Raw genomic sequence first — 12511 nt, 5'->3', positions numbered from 1 at the left:
CCATGAATTGTTTTGCCACAAATCCGGGCGTTTTTTTCGGATTGCTTCACGCAAACGGCGTTGAACTTGTAGGTAGTACTCCTTATTGATTGTTTGACCTTGTGGCAAGAATTCATGATGCACTATGCCATTAAAATCGAAGAACACAGTGAGCATAACCTTCACATTCGACCGCACTTGTCGAGCCTTTTTCGGTCTTGGCGATCCAGAATGCCTCCACTGGGACGATTGAGCCTTAGTTTCGACATCATATCCGTAAACCCATGTTTCGTCACCTGTTATAACACGTTTCAGTAGATCCGCATCGTTGTCGACTTCATTGAGTGACTCTTGAGCAACTTCCATTCTCCGCTGTTTTTGTTCGAAATTCAACAATTTTGGAACAAATTTTGCTGCCACACGTTTCATACCCAAAACATCCGAAAAAATTTCATGGCATGAGCCAATTGATATGGCAACATCATCAGCGACTTCTCTGATTGTGATTCGGCGATCGTTCATAACCATTTCTTTCACTTTTTTCACGTTTTCATCGGTTGTTGATGTGCTTGGACGTCCAGGTCGTTCGTCATCTTCAACGTTTTCGCGGCCATCTTGGAAACGCTTATACCACTCGTAAATCCTTGTTTTACTCATAGCAGACTCACCATATGCCTTTATTAACATTTCACACACTTTATTTCATTTTTTACGCAAAATTTAATACAAATTCTTTGATCCATTTTTTTTAACAAACAAAAATCGCCAAGCTCGAAAAACACGTCTAACCTTAACGGCTGCCACTTAAGAAGTAAACAATGAATATTACTGAAAATTTTATCGTACTTCAGGGGCATGTGTACCAACATAATAAAAAAAATTTTTACAATCAGACTCTCCAAACCCGCGAAATTTAAAAATTCCCGTTACTTTTTGAACACACCTCGTATATTCACTGCACAGAGTGCAAATTTGATTTCATTGTTGAGGTTTTATGTAAGTTAATGCAGCAACTGCAACAATGGCGTCAATGACTCTGAATTATTTGATAGTTGCAGTTCTTTTTCAGCTGTTGATAAGAAATTATTTCTGATAGGAAAAAATATCAGAGCTATTTGTTTCTCTGCTCTCTGCTCTTCTACTTCCAAAATTGATGGAATAAGCCATGTTGAAGATAGCTCTAAGTCTACCAATAACAGAGGCAGTGGTAACTTTGTTCCTGGCATGAAGCACGTTCATAATATTCCATACTTTCTATTCTCCAGATCTAAAATACCCTTGAATTTCACATTAGTTTTCTGATGACATTTCTTTAGATTGATTTAGAACGCCATTTGCAGTGGCTTTGAAGATGCATCAACCGTCAATTATTATATTATAATTTCCCGCACTGTTTACACTTAAACTAGTGCTTTTAAATAAATAGATGGAGTCACCAAATTTATATCTTCTTTGAATGGCTTAATAACTCGAACCACTTTTTTATTACTAACTTCAAAAGAGAAAAACCATAATGAGCGTCTTGTTAACTCTTAACTAGGATTCAGTCTAACCAAACCTACGTTCCACTTCTAGATGGGTCCTTTCAGTATCATTTGATTGTTGTTAAATCGCATTAGATAATTCCATGTTTCTAATATTTTAACCACATTTTAGAAAACAGTGGTTCTTCAGTGGTTGATCTTAGATTTGGTGCTGTTCTACTTGGTACCCGATGTGGAGTTATCACTTGTAACTGTTAGATAGCACAATTGGATAGAGTCCATGCTATCAAAAGTATTCTTCCTTTTTAGTTAAAGGAAAAAAACGATAATACGTAATGTGATAATACAAGACCACAAACTTAACAGCAGATTGCATACAAAAAATTAAAGAGCTAGATTTTGAACTTCTAAGGGCTGACCTCGCATTTGTATAGTTATTTGTTTGCATCAAAGAATTGAATTATTGGCACCAAGTGGATTATTATTTTCAAAATAAACTGGCTAAAACTTATTTAGACTTAATAAAACAAAACAGCCATGAGTGCAAAGACTTTTAATAAAATATTCACATTTTTGTTTTGTAAGTACACCTTTTTGAGGTGAGGGGGCAAGAGCAGGCTTCCCACTAACTGTAAGACAACGTATGAAATGTAAGTAAAGTAAAGTAATCGCCTAGTTTTTTTCAGGCGGGGCTTAACGTCAAACTACCAATTAGGTGTCGTGGACGGAGATGGAAGCACATACTTTACTATAAACAATTTTATTTAACAAATAAAAGGTAAGTCATACACGGGATTCGAACTGGGATTCTTCCACTTACAAAGCCACGCTCTTGACCATTAGAACCAACACCTGCCCAACGTATGAATTAAGCATGGTGTTGAAATTTCAAGTTTGAATAAGTAAGTGCTTTATAGATTTTAAAAACCTGTTGGTGATAACTAACTTTGAGAATTAACACTAAATTTTTCCGCATTTAGTTAACCTTAAAATTTGTATCTCCCTATAAAAAAAAAAAGGACAGCAACGGCGTTAGTTCCTCGAAAGACTAGTAAACGAAAGTTAAAGATAATAGTTCTAAGTAATCTAGTGACTAAACAACAGAGGTCATACCTAAATGGCCTTCACTTCGCCAGAAATGAGAGAAAAGTTTATTTTAGCCACTGTAATTGTATGTATTTAGTGTCTGTATGTTGGTACATCTGTAATGTTATACAGCTTAAGAGAAGATAACATTAAATGTATTCTGTTATGTCACTCGACAGGAAATGGATATCTACTATGAACTCGCATGACCTTATCTTAATACAACGTACCTCAACGTTCTGATTTCAAAAGATTACTAAATCTAATGAGAAGATCAGATTCCATGAGGGTTGGTCAAAGCCTAAGTAATAATGACTAAAAGTCTTGCACCTCTTCTAGTCCTTACTGATTTACTAGAATCAGGAGTCTTATGAGGAGTAAATTAGAAGTCTCTTAGAAGAAGTGGTTAATTTTTTATTCAGGGCTATCCAGTTGTTAGGCCTATGTGTTCACTTAATCTAAGCTGGCTCATCAGAAGGCCTACGATCAAAAAAAAAAAATCCAAAAATGGGCAGCCCTGCCTTTGTTGGAAGAACATCACCGAAAATTTAGACCAATAGCTCCAAAACCTCTGGAATTTACATCCATCACTTCCAAGACTTAGTGTACACCCATTCTTAGATGGGTGGCTACACTTACCAGATATTTTGCCAAGTCATAAGCAAAAGAATTCGGGTGGGAGGGGGGCGGATCCCCCGTGAAACTCCAAAGGACCACACAGCTTCCGGGCAAAGCGAATCTGATGATGTGAAAACGTAGAATATTGAAGGCCAACTTACTTTTTTTTTTTTAGCACTAACTGTTTCAAGAGAAATTAATTTTGTAAACTGCGGTAAATGGAAGTTATGTGATTGTTCGCACAAAATTTTTCAAAAAAAAAAAAAGGGTAAAGAACTGCCTATTTTTTTGAAACCAGCTTGACATCCAACTTACGAACTAATTTCGTACCGTTAATTAAGGCGGAAAGATTATTCTATTATTGTTTTTCAAACAAATGTAAATTTTGGGTATTTAACTCCTGGTTAACCTGCACAAATTTAACAATAATTATAACAAAAAAAGAAGTTTATGTAAGATCAATAGATTGCTTTTTAGATTATAACGCTCAATTTGCTAATATAACAGAAAAAAATAACTTAAAGCTGCTGAAAATCAATGATTTTTTTGTCGATAGGACACTTGTAAGACCTAACACCTGTCCGCTTCTTAGCAGGTAATAATGTACGGTCGGTTGCCGGCACAGATAGTATGAACAGGTCTGTTACTTCAATAGAACCATCACACATCTTATTACATAGCTTTTGTACTCAAGTGAGAAAGAATTAACTTTTTTAAAAGAAATAAACAAACACAATCTATTCTCTTATTATAATTTTCTAACTATTTTATTTTATTACAGTTTGTATAATTGTAAATTATACTCATGTGTAACTTTAGCCTGTATAGTCTACCCTAAACTTGTCTCAAAAACGAATTTTTGCTAAAAATACACGAGACGAACAACCGTTACACAACTTTCCAATCGGGCAGTTTTAATAATATTGACTACATACAACATTTATGGGGAAAAAAAAGCAGCTCTTGCAACAACGCAAGTTTAAATGCCATAACTCTCATATATCTGCATACGAGGGTCGTTTGAAAAGTCCGTGCAAAGTCAGAGAGATAGCACTACTGGCGCGTATCGAGGTTATGTTTAGTTAGTAGCATCTCTTGGAAGAACACACACCAAGTTTCAGCCAGATCGGTCTATTTCTTTGTGTTTGGCATTCGTTTGAATCGAGGAAGTCGAGTGATTTTCAAAAAATGGACGAAAAAGAATTTCGTGTGTTGATTAAACACTACTTTATGAAAGGCAAAACGCCTCAGGAGACTAAAGAGAAGCTTGATAAACATTATGGTGACTCTGCACCTTCGATTAGAACAGTTTATAAGTGGTTTCAAAATTTTCGGAGTGGCCATATGGGCACAAGTGACGCTGAACGTTCTGGACGCCCTGTTGAGGTTACTACTCCAGAAATCATTGATAAAATCCATGATATGGTGATGGATGACAGAAGAGTGAAGGAGCGTGAGATTGCTAGTGCTGTGGGCATCTCGAATGAACGGGTACATAATATTTTGCATCAACATTTGGGCATGACAAAGCTATCCGCAAGCTGGGTGCCGCGATTGCTCACGCTTGACCAAAAACGAAATCGTGTGAAGTGTTGCAAGGACGGTTTGCAGCTGTTCCAGAAGAATCCGCAGGACTTTAAGCGTCGTTTCGTCACTGTGGATGAAACATGGATACATCACTACACTCCTGAGACCAAAGAACAATCTAAACAATGGGTTACCAAGGGGGAATCTGCGCCAAAAAAGGCGAAGACCGCGTTCCTTCGGCCGGAAAGATTATGGCGACTGTCTTTTGGGATTCGCAAGGAATAATCCTCATCGACTATCTGGAAAAGGGTAAAACTATTACAGGTGCATATTATTCATCGTTATTGGACCGTTTGAAAACCGAGCTGCAAGAAAAACGCCCACGATTGGCCCACAAAAAAGTCCTTTTCCATCACGACAACGCACCAGCTCACACCTCAGCAGTTGTGGTCGCAAAATTAATGGAAATAGGGTTCCAACTCGTTTCACATCCCCCCTATTCTCTAGACTTGGCTCCCTCGGACTACTATTTGTTCCCCAATATGAAGAAATGGCTGGCGGGAAAAAGATTTTATTCAAACGAGGTGGTGATTGCAGAAACGAATGGCTATTTTTCAGACTTGGACAAATCCTATTATTCGGAAGGGATCAACAAACTAGAGCAGCGTTGGACGAAGTGTATAAGCCTAAAAGGAGACTATGTTGAAAAATAAAAAAGGTTTACCCCAAAAAATTAAGTAGTTTTTATTTTTGCACGGACTTTTCAAACGACCCTCGTACTACCACGATTCCATTTACATTCAAAACATACTCCCTAATCTAAATAAAGACAAAAAAAAGAAAAATGGAGATCAGTTTAGATAAGATTAGATTAAGTGAGAATTGGCCAGTCAATTTAAGCCACAAAGATCTGTTGTAACGTCCTTCACTTAGAGAATCCCTCCAAATCTATGTGTTTGATTAGACTAAAGAGTTCAGAAGGAGGCTCCTGGGTAGAACGCGAAAACAAGTTATTATCTTTCCCAAAGTAAAATAGCTCTTGTGTTAAAAAGGATTGGGTTAGGTTTAACTTTAATGTGCCATAAACAGTAATTTTATGATATTATCAAGCATGTAGAATCATAATATGTGGCTAAAAATTTCTATTTTTGAAGCATACTAAGAAGACCTATCGCTTTTTTTTTTTTAAATTCTATTCACGGAAATTGATTTTAAGAGGGGAAACAAGAATCAGATTTCCGTTCAGATGTACTACAGTGAACTTGTATTAAAACTAACTTAGTACAAATTGCATTTAATAAAATTACAAAAAATTTTAGCAAGCCTTGGAAATTGTAGTCAAAAGAAGTGGTGTAATTGTTCTAACCAGATTCTTTTTTAAATGTTTCAATCGATGGTGGTAATCACCATCATTACCAAATCACAATCACAATTACATGATTGATAATATATCTGTGAGTTTCAAAAGTTTTGTAGACAAAGTATGGTTCTAAAGTAGAATCTACTGCACCCTGAAAGCTCTATTGAATCTACTTATTAGAGTGTAGGTGCCTTAGCATGTAGGCGTATATAAAGTGTGAATACATGTTAGCCGCTAGAGCTAGCCCAACTAATTACATTCATCAACTACTTCTGCGAGTTTTTTTTTGTTTTGTGGTCTGTATGATTGTTAAATGAAGTTAAGACTAGAAAACCCATCGAGGCACGCAGATCCCTGAAGAAATTCCTAACCTATTCCTTTTTGCAGAGTCTGTGGAATCACGATTTCAGCGGGGCGAAAAAGCCATAGAGCTGATTCCTCGATAATTCCATTCAAAACACAAACTCCTGATTAAACGTTTACTGAGTTAAATCTTCTAATTTAAGTTAAATGAGAAAAGATTTTAAGTTGGTTAAAATGTATTCAGTTTGTTCTAAAAGTAAGATTTTGGCAGCGCACTCTGTTTTCATGGTTTGAAATAGATAATTCCAACTCATATCTCAGATTTCTAAAATCCAAGCTATTCAAAAAAATTAATGTTCCAACACAAATGATAGGGCTATGTATCGTGTATCAAATATAACAAAGTTAAAATTCTCTCATCGTATACTATTTAGGTTTTAAAGATTAATAAGCATAGTTCCCCACATCAGGAACCCAAATCAAAGGAACTGGCTGCAGGTTCTTTTGCAAAATCATGAGCGCAAGATTTGTAGAAATACTGTGATAACATTGAGCCTCGATTAATGTGGAAAGATTGCACAGAGACAACAGATGGTTTGATCGTGCTGTAGAGAAACACTTGGAAAGGCGTCATTTAAAGAGAACAGTCAAAAAAAAAAAAATTGGAGTAGAAGAGTAAATGGTCTAAGAAAAGGAACTTGGAGCGAACCATCGAAGACACCTCTCTCTGAGGTACGAGAGGTTACCAAGAAGAAGGAAATCTAAATCAAGTTGCAATTTAATGAAAGGAAGATCAATATTTCATGGTAGATGTTATTTTTTATGACATATTTTATAAATATTTAAATTTAAGAAACAATGATCAAATTTTAGTCATAAAATTTAAGTCCTGCACTTTAAAATTCTTTTTTTTATGGAGAAAAGAATAATTTAATTTTTGTAAAAAAAGGATAAGCTCAAAGAAATTTCAATTTCTAAATTGAATTTAAATTAAAATAGGTTTTAATTTGATTGAAAATAAAAAGAAGTCCTCAGTTTAATGATAATAAGGTATAGTATAAAAACGGTTTACTCTGATTGAAAATAGGTTTGATTTCTTTTAAAAAAGGTTTAGTTCGATTGAAATTTAATTCAATTTAACCGGTTCATTTTAAAGAAAACAAAGTTTAATTTAATTAAAAGTTCTACAGCATCCCATGTTCACTGCTAAAACTAGGATCCCATTTCAAAAAGTTTAAATCGAAACAAATAACTTTTTCATTTAAATTACAGAATAACTAAATTCACTTCTTTAGCGTTAAAATAAAAGTCAGAATATGTGGTGACAAAATGTTGAAACGCGTTGAAGTCTAATTTCTCTAAACAAACCTGATCAATCAATAACAGAAAATGGTTAAAAGATCCAAAAACCGTTTAGCAACAAGGAAATTAAGCTAATTGCGACAGATGAAATCTTTGGAATTGTATTTAAATTGGATGAAGAGAGCTCCTAGAATCTCTCGTTTGGTTTCGAACCTAGGTTCAGAATTATTTCTCCTGTTACTTGCGTGATTGAATAGTGTTTAGGAGCGCAATGGTTCCACCTTAGCTTCTCTACAACTAAAACCCCCCCAAAAAAGACCACGATTCAAGATATTTAGTTGTAATTAAATCAAATAAGTTCAATTGCTAAATTAAAGAATTAAAAAAGGTTTAAAACATTGATAGAAAGATTGAAGTTGTCTAAAAAAAAATGTTACAGCAGTTTTGGTGCCAAAACTAGGGTCAGAATTGAACTTTGCCTCAATTCTGATGGTCTTGAATACCGCAGATTACTCTAGAGACGTTTAAGAAGAGCCAACAATAACAGACCAGCAGGAGCCCTGATTCTAGATTGGACTACTTTACATCCCAAACTAAGAAAACTATCGAGCCATGGTAATAAACAAAAAAGATTCAACTTCTGAAAACTGCACAGCATCCCAAGTTTTGGTGCCAGAACTGAGGACAGAAGCTGAGTTTGCTTTACTCCAAACATTATAAAAGTAGCAAGACTGGAATAAGTTGTTCTCGAAGTGCAAAATCTCTAAAATTAAAAGTGGAAACCAGATCTACTTTAAACTTACATTTTTTTTAAATCAAATTCATTGGCAAAAAATTTATTTTGACTAAAAAATGCTGCAGCATCCTCAGTTTGATGCTTAAACTGAGGGTAAAATACTCTCTTATCTCTGCTACATCAAATTCGATCATTTTATGGTTTTTCTTTAGGTATACATCAGGCCTAAAAGCAGCTTTATCCCTAAAAATAAAAAGCCCGCCAATCTAGACTTAGGTATATACAGCGCCATCTGATCGCACGCTAGAACTATAAAACATTGGAATTCAAACTTCAACTGAAACTCTCTGAAATTTTTTGCTTAAGAAATGTTTCGCATACAAATGATGACTCCCCCTTCTTCTCTGGGATTTTGTAAAGATAACAGGTTCAGAATCTTCTATCTGGAATAGGTTAACCGTGGAAGAGTTTCTCAGCTTGTTACCCCGTTAAGGTTCTTTTATACGATTTGTTCGTCTAGGTTTTTCTCTCAGGCTTGGTTTTGTGTTTCTATTTTTCGTCGATGTACCGATATGGGCCTTTTAGACAGCGATTTTCTTGGACCCTGCCCAAAAACAAATTATAATAATACAAATTATCGGTTTTTACACTAGATTTGATGGCTAAAAAGGACAAATAATAAATTGCTGCAGAAAAATTAAATCTTCCTTCCAACAAACTAAACTCTTGATTACACCAAAGCGCGAGAAAGACCCTGTTGTTTTCAAGAAATCCTTAACCCAGCTGAAAACTGAGGAAAGAATTGGTAGAGGGACTAAAAAACTATAACACTAACTAGAAAACTGAACTATAACACTGACTAAAAAAATAAATACTATAACATAACTTAATTATAACCTTTTTAATACAAATTCAACAGGACTACCTAAAAATGTTTAATTAACTTAAAGAAAAGCATTAATTTGACTGAATAATACTATATTAAATTTGAATTAAAGTATAGATAGAATTTGTCATTTTTTTTAAAAAAAGTAATAATTGCATTATTCATTTTGGTTGAAAAAAGTTGAGCTCAAATGAATAAATACTGTATTAAATTTGAATTTAACCGGTTAAATACTTGTATTATTGAAAAGATTGATTTGATTTAGTTAAGAAAAGTGCTCAGTTTACTTTTTTTTAGCCGAAAAATGCTACAGCAGCCTCCAAAGTTTAGATACCCTAACCTGGGAACAGAGAGATATCTCTTAAACTAGCTTAAAATTTCTGAAGCTTTGAATTGTGCTAGTGTAAATTGGTCTCTAAAGATAACCTAAAACCAAAGTGAAGCCGTAAGTAGTACAGCTTCTTTGCTAGCAAAGCTACAGGATTCTCCATGAGATTAGTTCTCTTAACTGTGGAGAAGAAGCGATGTTGTTATTTTACAGAAAACGTTTAAGCAATACTTTAATTTAAACTGTATTATTGGTACTTTTTTAAATTAAAGATAAGCTTTAAAAAGTTGGTATACTCGTACTAATAAGGCAGATGCAGTATCTGCGAGTGGATTTCAACTAAAGCTTTAGACTTCAAAAATTTTAATAACAAGCAAAAAAAAAATAAGCTTAATTTTGAATTAAATTAAGTTTAATTAAAAATAAAAGAATTAATTCTAATTAAAGTACTTAAAGTTGGTTAAAAAAAAGCAAAAACACTGTAACAACATCCCAAATTTGGTGCCTAAACTGAGGTCAGAATTCTTTCTTGCCACTGACCTGGCCTTCCTTGAATTGATACTTGGAATATTCTGTTCTAGAGGGAAATAATGGGTCCATTTGTTGCCTAAGAGCCAACTACTTGCTTAAAGTTGCCAGCTCTACTAGTCTAGATTAGTCTAGAACCAAAATTTTGAAGAAATTGCCAATAAAAGCTGATACTGAAAAGCAAAGCAGACAGACCTAACCTTTCCTAGCTAGAAATAGTTTGTTTTAATTTATTAAAGAACAAAAAAGTTATTTAATTAAAATTAATAGATTTATTTACTTTTTTTAATGAGAGATTAATTCCAATTTTAAACAAATGAAATTAAATGAAAGAGATGTATTTAATACTTAATAAATAAATTAATTGGACCTTTATTTTATTTTTTCTATAGTTATGTAATGGTTGGGTCAGTGGCCAGTCTCACTCCATACAAGAAGACTATGTATGGGGCCCCCCTCCTACTTTTGTGAAGATGAAGAAGAAGAAGAAGCAGAAGAAAGAGGCAATCGCTTTTTAAATGGTGGGACTAAAGTTGAAAGAACAAACCGTCCTTCTTGGCTGCCACACAACGAGCTAAAGACTGGAGATCTTAAAAGGAATTAAGAAGCTGAAGACTAAAAAAGGAGCACTACAATTTTATGTTTTTTTGGAGGAAGATGAGAGAAATATGACGATTAAAATACACACAAAAATATAAATAAATATATCTTATAAAGTAATAATAGTGAATTCCCGACCTTTTTTTAGTTCTTTCTTGATTCCAGGCTGTACTTTTTTGATTCTCTTTTGCTTCTACACTTTTTGGTGATTCTTTATTTTAAGTTATCCGAACTTATTCAAAAGGAGCACTATACATTTATTTTATTATTTTTTTTTTTTTTTGTAGGCGCACAGATTTTTATTTTATTTGTGTATGGGTAACTGATTAAAAAAAAGTATATATTAAAAAAAAAAATAACAAACTATTGCTGTTTAAAAAATAAAAAAAATTATCACACCAGCTGTTGCGGTTAAAATATATATATACACAGGAGTGGCCCCGCACGGTGGAGCTTACTTGATTACTGTTCTGTTCTGGGCCTAAGGCTTGACTGTCCGTTTCTAGCTAGCTGGTTGTATGCGGCCACAACCAACCAAGATGGCCGCCCGTGTATGTAAGAAGGTTCTCTGCTTGTTAAAATAAAAAATAAAATAAAAAAAATAAATTAAAAAAAAGAAAAGAAAAGAGAGAGGGAAGAACGCAGATTCTTCTCTTTCTCAGTGCAGCTCCTATAGTACATAGTTACTATCCCACTTGTTTAGTCAAATCTATCTCTGTTGCACGCTCTTTAATAATTTTATTCTCTCTTAAATAGCAGCAATCTCTTAACAAAACTGAGCTCTTGTGCAGAGCTAAACTCGTATATATGCTATGTTTTACTCTCCTGGTTTCCTTACCTCCCAATTCTCCCTACTACCCTCTCCCCCCCCAAAAAAAAAACAAAAAAATAGAAATAAAATAAAAAAAAAATTGGAAAAAAAAGAGAGCGCTCTTAAAAACCTCCTCAGCATCTATTTCTCTCCCTCCTCTCAACACAGACACACATTTACTAATGCTCACAACACACTTAGAACTCCCACTTCTTCTCCTTCAGAACTTTTTAAGTTTATACATACATATATATATATATAGTTATATACCCACCCAAACAGTGCGGCTAGCTCTACAATCTCCACAATCATTCTATCTCTTTCTATACTTTTTTATTTTTAATGCTATCTGTTTCACTCACTCAGCTCCACAGCCTCCAATCTCTTAACGCACACATATATACAAAACCTCTCTTTCGAACTGAAGACTTCAGTTTCATCAAGTTAAAAAGTATTATTTTTTACTGTGTGGAAGATTTTTTTTTATTTATTTATTATTATTATTACTTTAAAAGTTAGCTAGTTGATTGTATTTATTAAAAAACTAGGTAGGGTAGTGAGCTATTTAGGTGCATGATTACCACTTTTTGAAAAGTATTTAATGCAAGAGCAACATGTAAGCTGGTAACTATCAAAGTAAAAATCTTAATAAAAACACAACTGAATATCCAATAATCAAGAATTTAACTTACAATTTTACTTGGAAATTTTTTACTTAAAGTTAGTTGACTTCTAATACACTTCTACTAAAATTTTGAAAGAAATAAGTAGTTAAAGCATTCGAGAAAAATCAGCAATTTTAATGAAATGAATTTCGTAAAAAGTAAAATAAATAAAAATGACGTGTCTTCTTTGTTTTTTTTAAAAAAAAGCGATTAGTAGAATATGTTAAATAAAAATTATTAGAAAAAAACCTATCCATCATTTCTTTAAATCTTAATCACGTTATCATATAGATGACGT

At 33.8% G+C, this 12511-nt stretch overlaps 1 protein-coding gene across 4 annotated transcripts in view; it reads right to left on the bottom strand.

Annotated features, from left to right (window-relative positions):
* Positions 1-11016, bottom strand: part of grh (grainy head) — a 161194-nt gene extending 150178 nt beyond the window's left edge. For all 4 annotated transcript variants that reach the window (XM_074143564.1, XM_074143567.1, XM_074143562.1 and 1 more), the window contains exon 1: positions 10876-11016. The gene's annotated coding sequence lies outside the window, so the exon portion shown is untranslated. The remainder of the gene's footprint in view (positions 1-10875) is intronic.
* Positions 11017-12511: the final 1495 nt, after the last annotated feature.

The sequence above is a fragment of the Rhodnius prolixus genome, unplaced genomic scaffold (genome assembly GCF_049639745.1).
Source record: "Rhodnius prolixus isolate KJV_2025 unplaced genomic scaffold, Rpr scaffold_12, whole genome shotgun sequence".
Lineage (NCBI taxonomy): Eukaryota > Metazoa > Arthropoda > Insecta > Hemiptera > Reduviidae > Rhodnius > Rhodnius prolixus.
This window is presented reverse-complemented; position numbering and strand designations above follow the sequence as displayed.